Genomic DNA, 13775 nt, shown 5'->3' with positions numbered 1-13775 from the left:
CACATTCAGCCATGTTCTTCGACAGGTAAGAACCACCCTCTGTTTATCAGCTCAAGAAACAGCCAGAAGCAAACATACAGAATCGGAACAAGTTACCTTCAAGTATTCTTTCTCTATCGTCTTTTGGGCTTGAAAATAAAAAGCAATCCGACAAGTTTTAGCTGTTAAAATGGCTCCTGTAGATTGGGGAAGTGGTGTCTGTGCTTCAGCTTATGAGTCATACATGAAACCAAGTGTTTCTAAGGGAGGCACGCCCATGTTGCTGTGGACCCAATTATTCTGCTAGGTCAAACATGCAAATCTGCAGGTAAAAACGGTATAGGAAAGTGGGGAAGAAGAGGCAAGGAGCAAGATCTACCTTGATTAGACCGTTACTAAGCTCATATTAACTGCCATAATTTAAAACTAATAATAAAAGAGAGTAAGAATCTACAAGGGAGCAAAACTAAAAACTATATATTGTTTTAAAATATAAAAATCTCAATTTTTAAAAGTTACTTTACTGTATCAAATAAAACTGTGAAATGAAAAAAGTGTGAAAGGGGATGGAAGGGAGATAGCAAACTCTGTGGCTCCTAATGTAACAATGGACTGATGAGTATAATCTGGCTACTCATTAACCCTTTTATGAAAGAGCTATATTGCTGCGTAGTCTGGAAAGGCTAGCAAACCACAAAGTCAGATGCAGATCTACAAGTTCACTAAACAGATAAAATCCACTAGAAAATTCAAAGTTCACTGGAAAAATAAGTGTGAATTAAACTGGTTTACAGACTTTTTAAAAACCCATACCCCAATGTTAGAAAGTAGAGTCCAACAAAGCAAAATGATTTTAAATAAACTGCAAGCTTATAAAACCCTTTTCAAAAATTATCGGTACGATCATAGTTCATAACTCTACTGCTTCCAAATGATAGCCACAGTTTGATTTACCTTTCAAGCAAAACGTTCTATGTGTATTTCAAGCCTCTTGTGCACCCTGCTACAGCTCCGCTGCACTTGTGGCAAGGCCAGCCTAAGGGGACAACTGTGGCCAGCGAAGCTCTGCCTTCCAAGTCAGAATACATCTGACAAAGTGCCCAAAGCACTGAAATATTACTACACTTACTTATCTTGGCCTCTGGGTGAATATACTTATTAATTTATTCTAAGAGCTTAAATTAATCAAAATGGCTTGAAAGCACTAAGTACTTCCAAAGCGCGTGAAATGATAAATGCAGCTCAATAGACAGCCTTCGTCCTGGTATCTTACGAAAAGTAAATAGGATTTAGCAAGGTTTGCTCCCTTTAGTTAATGAGTTGGGAGTTTATTCTGGCTTACCAGAGGCATAGATGAGAGCACAAGCTGTCACTGACTTAGGAACTTTACAAAATGCTGCAAAACTGCAACGATTGTGAACCGACTTTCTGCCTATTAAGTGCCTATTTATTCCTTACACTTGGTTTATCTTTTTACTGAAAAATAATCTCTATGGTTTTACAAATTGTTAATTAAAAATTTGTTAAAAAGAAATATAGATCATGTCTTCTCCTATTAAATGTCATATTTAGCTTACTTTAGCTCACTTACACAAAATGACTATTCAGAGCCCATGCACCAAGAAACAAGGTCTGCTGAGCAGTCACGGGAGATTCACTTGTTCACTGGAAAGTTCCCCCCAAGTAATTTTCCATATCTGACATTTATTTTAGATAATATTAATGTAAACCTAACAATGTGATTATCTTCTTTTGGCTAATTAGAAATAAAAATTGTAACGGGTAAAAGAGGGGAACAGTATTGTAAAAGGATGTCAGAAAAAGTGAAAGAGCTGATAATGACATAAAAAAAACCCACCTTATAAAACTAAAAATAAATATAACTTTTAAAGTATTCGATATGAAGCCATTATATAAGGTCAGTAAGTTGTAATATTCCCTAAGTATATTACCATACACTAAGTGTCTCCAAGTCAGCATTAGTGTAAGACAGGCCTTCGAAAGCCAAAGTGGGTAACATCAAGTGTGTGAGATGTTTTATGAAGAACAGATACCTAAAAGGATAAGCTTCTGCTATTGAGAAAATCCATTTATATAAAGCACCTCATTACTTAATAATGGCAAATATTCCACCAAACATAATTTAAAAGAAGTACTCTGGCCACCAGTAATGTGAAGACAATTAAAGGAAAAATAATTATACCTCTTCAACAGAAACAAATATCTTAGCTGTTCCTAAGGAGATGACTCCAGAGCTGCCATTACAAGATATTATCCCTTTGCCCAGGAGTGCCCCTATTAGCATTATTCTATCACCTACAGGAACTGAATCCTTGTTCTATTCACAGCCCCAATAAGTCAATCTCTGCATATGAGAGTATCAAAGAAAAAAAAAAAAGGCAAACTGTCTGACACACGTTCTAGTCAATCTATTTGGGTTTGAATCCCAGCTCTGCTACCTATTAGCTATGTAATCTTGGGCAGTTACTTAACAATCCTGCATCAAAACTTATTTATCTATTATTTAGCCTAATAGTATCTACACACAGAGTATGAAGATTAAAATAAGTCCACATACTGCTATCCAGACTACATAAAGCACTTTCACAACTCAAAAACAGGAAAACAACCCAGTTTTTTCAATGGTCAAATCTGAATAGACACGTCACTAAAGAAGTGATAGAGATGGCAAAAAAGTACATGAAAATATCTCAACATCAATACTCAATAGGGAAATGCAAATTAATGTGACAATACCACAACAAAACGAAACAAAAACCACCGATAATACCAAGTGTTGATGAGAACATGGAGCAACTACAACTCTCATATATTGCTGGTGGGAATGCAAAAGTTTAGCCACTTTGGAAGATAGTTTAGCAGTTTCTATAAACATACACTTACCACATGATCCAGTAATCCCCTTCCTAGGCATTTACCCAAGAGAAATGAAGATACATGTCTATTTTAAAACTTCTATGCAAACATATATAGCAGTTTTATCATTCACCAAATATTGAAAACTCAAATAATGTCCAGCAATAGGTGAATGGATAAATCCATGTAATGGAATGGTATAATATATCCATATAATGTAATGCTACTCAGCAACAAAAAAAGGTCTGCATTTCTGATATATGTGACAACATGGATGAACCTAAAAGCTAGGCTGAACAAAATAAGACTGATTCTATGACTCTGTATGATTCCATTTATATGTGACATAATGGAAAAGGCAAAACAAAAGGCACAGAAATCCTATCAGTGCTAGGGGCTGGAAATGAGGGGAGGGGATTGACTACAAAGGAAGACAAGGAACTGTTTAGGGCGATGGAAACATTCTGTATCTTGATTGTGGTACTGGTATATGACTTATGTACATTGTCAAAATTCATAGAGCTATAAAACTAAACAGGGCAAATTGCACTGCATATAAACCATACCTCAATAAAACTGACTTTAAAAAAAAGAAATCTAGGCCAGGCACGTTGGCTCATGCCTGTAATCCCAGCACTTTGGGAGGCCAAGGCAGGGGGATCACTGAAGTTCAGGAGTCCAAGACCACGCCGGCCAACATGGTGAAACCATCTCTACTAAAAATACAGGTATTAGCCAGGTGTGGTGGCAGATACCTGTAATCTCAGCTACTTGGGAGGCTGAGGCAGGAGAATTGCTTGAACCTGGGAGGCGGAGGTTGCAGTGAGCCAAGATTGCACCATTGCACTCCAGCCTTGGTGACTGAGCAAGACTCCATGTCAAACTCCCATGTTCTGTAACAAATCTCCAAGTTCTGCACATGTACCCCAAAACAGAAAGAGAGAGAGAGAGACAGACAGACAGAGAGAGAGAGAGAGAAAGAAAGAGAGAGAGAGAGAGAGAGAGAGAGAGAGAGAAAGAAAAGAAAGGAAAGGAAGAGAAAGAAAGAAAAGAAATCTCATTTAGATATATGAAATGTACATACTGTGGATATGTTTATTTCTAAAATTAGATATGGATCAAGTCAGTATATACCTTACTATATATATTAAGCTTTCATGGCTGCTCCTGGAATTGTCAACATGTATATTTAAACTATTAGCTGAGAGAGATTGAGTCAACTGAATGAATTTAAATGCCAACTGATTTCAGATACTATTTATTTCCTCCACTGAAACAGAATTTATAAAAAGAATTTATTGTGCTAGGGCTTATTTTTCCTTTTTATCGTTACCTCTTCTCTTTGAACTCAAATCTGAAAACTTCTAGTACAAAAATATAGAATACTCTAATTTCCATATCTAGGAAACTTAGGCTAAAAAAAGCTTTGTTTGAAACCATCCCATAGGTTGGAAGCTAACACGCTATCACTGTCAGAGATGGAAAAAGAAAAGATCACACCATTAACATGGCAAATGACCAAAATCAATGTTCCCCACTATTTAAATAGAAAAATAAAATTTAAAAGACTGAGATTGTTACAAATCTTTCAATCAAGCAGAATTTATTTTGTTGATGTTAACGCCTCTCAAAAGTATAATCCCAGGTTCCAAGAATTGTGCAGAATTTCTACATGTGAGCTTAAACGTAAAACATAGTTAATTTTCTATGCTCTATCACTAGCTTTGTTAAACCAAATCCTCTTTCCCACTTCTGCATGGACAGGTAACTAGGTGGTATGGGTAACAGGTAACTAGGGTATTTTACTACCCACCAAAAGTGGACCTCTTAGACAACAGTCTATGTATTTTCAGGAGCTTATCAAAGGCAAAAGGGGCCATGGCTTTTGTCTATACTATATTCTCATCACCTAGGACAGGGCCCAAAACTCAGTAGAAACTCAGACATGAATGAGTGACTTTCCTAAAACTGCTCACTGAGGGGAAAAATGTAGCATATCAGGATTTTAGTAAACATTGAAATATCTTTAAAGACATGACTTGGCCCCTATGACTTGATATAGATCAATTCAAGGTTCTATTGCAGGTACTATTCTGAGTGTTACGGTTTCCTCTGATATTAAAAATAACCAAGAACTGATGGTATGATTATATTCTTTATAAAGCTCCCAGGTAATAGGCTGACTGCAATCTCAAGTTGTTTGTATAGAGATATTTTATCTCTCATAATTAAATTTTAAATTCAATATTAAAAATAATTTATCTTTTACTTCAGGAGCCTGTAACCAGGAATGCACCCCTTAAAGGAACTTCATGAAGACACATGCCAACTCCTGGAAATGGATTCCGTAGTACAGGTGGTTAGGCTTATGAGAACCACTGCTGTTTTTGTTTGTTTGTTTGTTTGTTTTGGGGGATGGGGGACAGTTGTTTTTGTTTTTTGAGACACAGTCTTGCTCTGTCACCCAGGCTGGAGTGCAGTGACAGGACCTTGGCACCTCAGCTTACGGCAATTTCTGCCTCCAGGCGATCCTCCCACCTCAGCCTCCTGAGTAGCTGGGACTACAGGCGTGCACCACAATGTCTGGCTAATTTTTGTATTTTTTTGTAGAGGTAGGGTTTTGCCATGTTGCCACAGCTGGTCTCAAACTCCTGAGCTCAAGCGATCTGCCTGCCTCAGCCTCCCAATGTGCTGGGATCACAGGTGTGAACAACCACACACGGCCACCACTGCTCTGTTTCTATGTAGCCCTGGCATCTATCTAGTTACTGGTCTTCACACAGCAGTCACTCAAAGACATTTGCTAACCTACTATTCAATAATCTCTAAATGTTGCAGAGAGGAAATCTAATTTTTATACTGAGTTTAGAATGAAACTTAAGCTCCTCCTTTGCTACTCTTCAGGTAAAAGAGTGCTCATCATATCACAGAAAAATAATATCACAGTCTCCTCCTAACTGACTGTTTCTCTATCACCAACTGCCTACTTTAAATTCACCTATCACTGTGCTATTAGAGAAGTCTTCCTTAAGAACAACTCTGAGAGTGAAATGATTATCACTTATGGCCCAAAAAACAAAAAGAAATAAAAATAACTGATTTCTTAGAGGCAAAATTAAAAGCCAGACTATTATGGTGTTCAAGGCTTTCATAATCTGACTTTAATTTCCCTGACTTTTCCAGCCCTATCTTCCTGACTCCCCCTCACTCCCCAGCCCGACAGCTGTACGGAAATTTCCTGAATTGCCCCATTCCTATTTGTCTCACTTCCTTATAACTGTTCCCTGGGCCTGAAAAGCACTTGCCTTATTTCCCATCCTATCCCCGACCTCTGCCTAATGAACATCCATCCATCAAGTCTCAATTTCAATGCCTCCTCTGCAGAAGGATTTCCTCAACAGCCCCACTTACAATTACTGTGAGAACTGATCATCGCAGAACTGGAAGAGACCTTAGAGATACTTTATCCAGTCCAGTGGTTTCTAAAGTTTTTACTTGAGTAGCTGAATTCTTATAAAGGCTTCAAGGAACCCTGACACTCCATACATTTAAGTCTTCACTGTAGGAAAGCTTAAAACACGAATCCAATCCAATCTCATTTTAAAAATAGAGATAAGAGGTCTGTACCAAGTGACTTCCCAATGTCAAGTTAGTGACTGATTTGAGGGACTCTGTCATTCATTTAACAAATATTTACTCAGCACTTACTATGTGCCAGGTACTGTTCTAGCCCCTTGCTACACAGCAAACAAAAGAGACATACTGATGATAAATAAACCCTATTCGGCCTATGCAGAAGACAGATGAATCTAGGAGAATCATGGTGGATTATCATAAGCTTAACCAAGCGGTGACTCCATTTGCAGCTGCTGTACCAGATGTGAGTTCATTCTTTAGCCTCAACACATTTCCTGGCATTTGTTATATACAGCTATCAATCTGGCAAATGTCTTTTTCCCCCATACCTGTCCATGAGGCCCACCAGAAGCAGTTTCCTTTCAAATGGCAAGGCCAAAAATACCTTCACTGTCCTAACTCAGGGATATATCAACCCCCTACCCCTATGTTATAATTTAGTTCACAGGGATCTTGATCACCTTTCCCCCCAAGATAACATATTAGTCCATTATATCAATGACATTATGCTCGCTGGACCTAATGAGCAATGAGTAGCAACTACTCTAGGTTTAATGATAGCACATCGCATGTCAGAAGCTGGAAAATAAATGACTAAAATTTGAGGGCCTTCTATTTCAGTGTGATGTCTAGGGGTCTATTGGTGTGAGGCATATCATGACATCTCTTCTAGGGTAAAGGATAAATTGTTGCATCTGCCCCCCCCACTACCAAGAAAAAGGCACAATACTTAAGTCGTTTATTTAGATTTTGGAGGCAACACATTCCTCATTTAAGTGTTACTCCAGCCCAATCACCAAGTGACCAGAAAAGCTGCTAGTTTTGAGTAGGACCCAGAACAGACGGCTCCGTAACAAATCTGTAACAAATCTGCTCTGCAAGCTGCTCTGCCACTTGGGCCTATGACCCAGCAGATCCAATGGTACTTGAGGTATCAGCAGTTGGCAGGCCTCTCTCTACAGGTGAATCACAGCACAGGCCTGTAGGGTTTTGGAGCAAGACCTTGCCATCATCTGTAGATAATACTTCCCTTTTGAGAGACAGCTCTTGACCTGCTACTGGACCTTAGTAGAAACTGAACATTCACCACGGGCCACCAAGTTACTCAATCTACTTGTCTATCATGAAGTGGGTGTTACCTGACCCACTCCAAGCCACAAGGCTGGGCATGCATAGCACCATTCCATCATCAAACCGAGGTAACATATATGTGATTGGGCCTGCATAGGTCCTAAAGGCACAAGTTACATGAAATGGCCCAAATGCCCATGGTTCCTGGTGCTACACTGTCTTTTCTCACCCAGATTGTACCTCTGGCCTCATGAGGAGTATTCTACAATCAGCTGACAGAGCCTTGTTTCCAGATAGTTCTGCATGATATGCGAGCACCACCCAAAAGCGGACAGCTGCAGTGCTACAGTCCTTTTTCTGCAACATCCAGTCATGAAATCTTCCCAGCCGGCAGAACTTACGGCAGCACACCCAGTTGTGCACTTTGCTGTGAAGGAGAAATGGCCAGATCTGTGATTATACATCAATGCATGGGTTATTGACAATGGTTTGACAGGATGCTCAGGGACTTCGAAGGAACATAACTAGAAAATTGGTGACAAAGAAATTTGGGGCAGAACAGATCTCTCCTAACTGGGCAACAGACGTGAAGATATTTGTCTCATGTGAATAGTCACCAAAGGGTGACCTTAGCAGAGGGGGGCTTTAATAATCAAGCGGATAGCATGACCTGTTTTGTGGATACCAGTCAGCCATTTTCCCCAGCCACCTGTCATTGCCCAGGAGGCTAATCCTGGACATGGTGGCAGGGATGGAGGTTATTCACGGGCTCAGCAACATGGACTTCCACTCACTACAGCTCACCTGGGTATAGCCATAGCTAAGTGCCCAATCTGCCAGCAGCAGAGACCAGCAAAGAGCCCCCAGTATGACACCATTCCCTGGGGTGATCAGCCAGCTACCTGGTGGCCGGCTGACTACGTTAGGCTGCTTCCATCACAGGAGCAGCAGTTTGTTCTTATTGCAACAGACACCCTAGATACAAATGTGCCTTTCCTGCATGCAATGCTTCTCCCAAAACTACCATCCATGGACTCACAGAACGCCTTATCTACCATCACGGCATTCTACACAGCACTGCTTCCGTCCATGGAACTTATCTCAGTCACAAAAGTGGAGTAATGGGCTCAAGCTCATGGAATTCATTGGTCTTACCATGTTCCCTGCCATCCTGAAGCAGCCAGCTTGACAGGATGGTGAAATGGACCTTAGAAGATGCCGTTACAGTGCCAACTAGGTGATAATACCTTGCAGATCTAGTGCTAGGTTCTCCAGAAGGCTGTATACATTCTGAGTTAGCATCCACACCACATGGTACTGTTTTTCCCATAGCCAGGATTCAATATTCCTTGTTTCCTGAACCAAGGAATACATATAGGAATGGCATTACTCACCATTACCCACTAGCAAAATTTTTGCTTCCCGTTCCCATAACTTTATGCTCTGTTGGCCTAGAAGTCTTAGTTCCAGAGAGAGAGGAATACTTCCACCAGGAAACACAACAATGATTCCATGGAACTGGAGTCAAAACTACCATCCAGCATCTTTGGGCTCCTCATGCCTCTGAGTCAATGTAGCTGGGGGTGATTAATCTAAACTAGGAATGGGAAGCTGGACTACTAACTCACAGTGCAGGTAAAGAAGAGCATATCTGGAATACAGGAGATCCCTTGGGGCATCGCTTAGTATTATCATGCCCTGTAAATAAGTCAACAGGAAACTAAAACAACCCAATCCAGGAAGGTCTACTAATAGCCCAAACCCTTTAAGAATGAAGACTCCACCAAATAAAGAACCACAATCAGCTAAGGCGTTTGCTGAAGGCAAAGAGAATACAGAATGTGTAGTACATGAAGGTAGTTATCAATGCCAGCTATAACCACCTGACCAGTTGGGGAAATGAGGATTTTAATTGTCATGACTATGTTCTCCCTATTTTGTTCAGAATACATTTGTGTGTATATATACATAGATATAACAAAGCAAATCTTTGTGTTCTTTCCTCTTATTCCTTTACTACGTAACGTAAGATGTATTTACTTTGTCAGCATTTAAATATTGTTAATTTATTTTTTTATCTTTTTGAGACGGAGTCTCACTCTGTTGCCCAGGCTGGAGTGAAGTGGCGCGATCTCGGCTCCCTGCAACCTCTGCCTCCCAGGTTCAAGCGATTCTTATGCCTCAGCCTCCCGAGTAGCTGGGACTAAAAAAGTGCGTGCCACCACGCCTGGCTAATTTTTCTATTTTTATTATTGTATTTTTAGAGACAGGGTTTCAGCATATTGGCCAGGCTCATCTTAAACTCCAGACCTCATGATCCGCCCACCTTCGCCTCCCAAAGTGCTAGGATTACAGGTGTGAGCCACCACGCCTGCCCAAGTATTGTTAATTTTACATCATATAATTAAATTGTGGGATATAAGAGGAGAACAACATTCAAGAGCTTTACCTCCTCTTCTGGGGAGAAATCAGTGCATTTTCAGTTGTATACAGGGTAGTTGTATCATTTTAGGCAGAACTACAATTTCGCAATTGTCTCTATTTGGAGATTAAGTATGGTTAAAGGAGATGCGCATGGGTGCCACGTTGACAAGGGGTGGACTTGTGATGGTTAATTTCAGATGTCAATTTAACTGAATTAAGGGATACCCAGATAACTGGTACAGTATTATTTTTGAGTATGTCTGTGAGGGTGAGGGTGTTTCCAAAGAGACTGGCATTTCTTTTTTATATTTTTGAAACAGAGTCTTGTTCTGTAGCCCAGGCCTGAGTGCAGTGGCCTGATCACAGCCTCAACCTCCCAGGCTCAGGTGATCCTCCCACCTCAGCCTCCCAAAGTGCAAGGATTACAGGTGTGAGCCAAAGTGCCCAGGGAGATTAGCATTTCCATCAGTGGACTCCATAAGGAAGATCTGCCCTCATCCAATGTGGGTGGGCACCATCAATTGACTAAGGACCTGGATAGAAAGGTGAATTCTCTCTTTCTTGGAGCTGGGGCACCCCCCTTCTCCAGCAACTGGAAAGATCGCAGTTACCAAAACTGAGACAGGAAAGAGGACAAATGGCAATGGTTTGAGGTAGAGGAATATCAGAGTTCGGTTCTGAACACATTAAGCTTCAGATGCTCATTAGTTACCAGACTAGAGACACCAAATTAGATATGCAGTCCTGGAGTTGAATATAAAGTCCTAAAGCCCAGGTTAGAGGTATGGGCTAGAGATCATAAACTTGGGAATAATTAACATACATATATATTTATATTTATATTACATTAACATGTATATAATATTAAAGCTATAGGTTAAAAAAGTAACAATGACAGATTCTTGGGACACTCCATCATTTAGAAGTATGAGGCATCATTAAGAAAGATGAGGCATAACTAACAAAGAAGGCTAAAAGGAGTACTCAGAAATGTAGGAAAAAAACAAGGCATGTGTGTTTCCAAGAATAAGGAATGAGCAACTGTGCCAAATGCTGATGGCAGATCAAGTTAGATAAGGTCTGAGAAAAAAATGACCGTTGAATTTGGCAACATGGAGGTCACTGTTGTTTTAAAAGGGAAGTTTTCATGGTACAGCAAAGGTAAAAACAAACAAAAAAAGTTATTAGAAAAAGTTTAAGAGAGAATAAGAGATGAAAAACTGAAAACAAAGTAATTTTGGGTCAGGTGTGGTGGCTCACATCTATAAATCCAACATTTTGGGAGACTAAGGTAGGAGGATCACTTGAGCCCAGAAATTTAAGAGCAGCCTGGGTAACACAGTGAGAACCTGTCTCTACAAAAAATAAAAACAAATAAAAATTAGCCAGACTTGGTGGTATGTGCCTGTGGTCCCAGCTACTGGGAAGACTGAGGTGGGAAGATTACTTAAACCCAGGAGATTGAGGCTGCAGTGAACCGTGATCACGCCACTGTACTCCAGCCTGGGTAGGAGTGAGACTCTGTCTCGCACACATAAAAATAAAGTAATTTTGTTGTGAAAGGGTAAAGATAAAGCTTTTTTGATTTGGGTTTTGTTTGTTTGTTTTTGGGGGGCGGTGCGGGGAGGTGACGCCTTTTTAAGAAAAGTCATATCTGGCCAGGCATCGTGGCTCATGCCTGTAATCCTAGTACTTTGGGGAGCTGAAGCAGGTGAATCACTTGAGCCTAGAAGTTCAATAGTAGCCTGGGCAACATGATGAAACCCCATTTCTACAAAAAAATAAAAGAAATGAGCCAGGCATGGTGGTGCACACCGGGGGGTCCCAGGTACTCAAGTGGCTATGGTGGGAGGATCACTTGAAGCCAAGAGGTTGAGGCTGCAGTAAGCCATAATGGTATCATTGCTCTCCAGCCTGGGTGAAAGAGTAAGACCCTATTTCAAAAAAAAAAAGAAAAAGAAAAGAAGTACCTTTACTATCTAGAACATGCCATTTTGTATTACTGTCAATTTTGTACAAGTCTGTTTCTACACTGATAAGCCAGTAATGTATCTGAGAGCAGGAAATGTATTGTGCAGCTTCTACAACTAAGTGTGGACAAGTTATTTCACACTACTATGGGATTTCAGTTTCCTTTTTTGTAAAATATTGGGACAATCTAGAGAGTTGATAATTTTGAAGATCCATTCTAGTTCTGACATTTGATTTTATATATAGCCTCTCCAAGTTCTCAGAATAGCATCTACAGAACTGAGGACAAAAAATCAAACTGAGGCTACACTTAAAACAAGTCTCCTTGGCCAGGCTCAGTGGTTCACGCCTGCAATCCCAGCACTCTGGGAAGCCGAGGTGGGTGGATCACGAGGTCAGGAGTTCAAAAGCAGCCTAGCCAAGATGGTGAAACCCTGTCTCTACTAAAAATACAAAAAAATTAGTCAGGCGTGGTGGTGGGCACCTGTAATCCCAGCTACGAGGGAGGCTAAGGCAGAGAACTGCAGAGGTTGCAGTGAGCCAAAATCACGCCACTGCACTCCTGCCTGGGCAACAGAGCAAGACTCCATCTCAAAAAAAAAAACAAAACAATCAAGTCTCCTCATCCAATTGTTATATAATTTGCTAAGGTAACACGTAAAGTTAACAGGTACCCAGAATAACATAGAAGTTTTATAAAATCCACGAAAATTTAATTATACATATTATGCTTCACTAATAAAATGCAGAAATATGGCCGGGCATGGGGGCTCACGCCTGTAATCCCAGCACTTCGGGAGGCCGAGGCGGGCAGATCACTAAGGTCAGGAGACAGAGACCATCCTGGCTAACACATGAAACCCCGTCTCTACTAAAAAAAAAAAAAAAAAAAAAAAAAAAAAAAAAAAAATTAGCCGGGCGTGGTGGCGGACACCTGTAGTCCCAGCCACTCAGGAGGCTGAGGCAGGAGAATGGCATGAACCCAGGAGGTGGAGCTTGCAGTTAGCCAACATCACACCACTGCACTCTAGCCTGGGCGACAGAGGAAGACTCTGTCTCAAAAAAAAAAAAAAAAAAAGCAGAAATACCACACTAACATTCTAGAAACATTCTTTTTATCTTATAGCAGTAGGATATTTCAGCAAATGGACTGTTAGCACACAAGTTCAAAACCGGTCATCTTAAATACACCAAAATTTCAGTTCTTAAAATAAAAAAGACAACTACCTTTGCCATTAGTAAAATTTAAAGCAATATCATAGAAGGCAACCCTCTTATTTTAAAGTAGGCTGATTTAGAATGCCTGTCTATTTTTATTTGATATTTATTTATTTACTTTTTTTTTTTTTTTGAGACAGAGTTTCTTGCCCAGGCTGGAGTGCAATGGCACGATCTCGGCTCACTGCAACCTCTGCCTCTGCCTCCTGGGTTCGAGTGATTCTCCTGCCTCAGTCTCCCAAGTAGCTAGGATTACAGGCATGCACCACTATGCCCAGCTAATTTTTGCATTTTTAGTAGAGACAGGGTTTTACCATGTTGGCCAGGCTGGTCTCGAACTCCTGACCTCAAGTGATCCGCCTGCCTCAGCCTCCTAAAGTGCTGGAATTACAAGCGTGAGCCACCGCACCCAGTGGTATTTCTTAATTACCTGTAAAACAAAGATTCTATTTATAAGGAGATTAAGAAAAAACAGGGCCAGGTACAGTGTCTCATGCCTGTAATCCCAGCACTGAAGTGAGAGGATCACTTGAGGCCAGGAGTTCAAGACCAGCCTGGGCAACACAGTGAGACCCTGTCTCTACAAAAAACAAAACAAT

The 13775-nt window shown here is 40.5% G+C and overlaps 1 protein-coding gene across 2 annotated transcripts in view; it reads right to left on the bottom strand.

Annotated features, from left to right (window-relative positions):
• The window catches only part of ELF1 (E74 like ETS transcription factor 1), a 114813-nt gene that overhangs the window by 85736 nt on the left and 15302 nt on the right, over positions 1–13775 (bottom strand). The window contains exon 1 of one of the 2 annotated variants that reach the window (XM_010374515.2): positions 97–301. The exons of the other annotated variant lie outside the window; for it this stretch is intronic. The gene's annotated coding sequence lies outside the window, so the exon portion shown is untranslated. Of the gene's footprint in view, positions 1–96; positions 302–13775 lie in introns of those variants that run through there. 2 annotated transcript variants of the gene reach the window in all.

This window comes from Rhinopithecus roxellana, chromosome 18 (assembly GCF_007565055.1).
Source record: "Rhinopithecus roxellana isolate Shanxi Qingling chromosome 18, ASM756505v1, whole genome shotgun sequence".
In the NCBI taxonomy this organism is placed as follows: domain Eukaryota; kingdom Metazoa; phylum Chordata; class Mammalia; order Primates; family Cercopithecidae; genus Rhinopithecus; species Rhinopithecus roxellana.
Note: the sequence above shows the minus strand (reverse complement) of the source record. Positions and strands in the feature narration are given on the sequence as shown.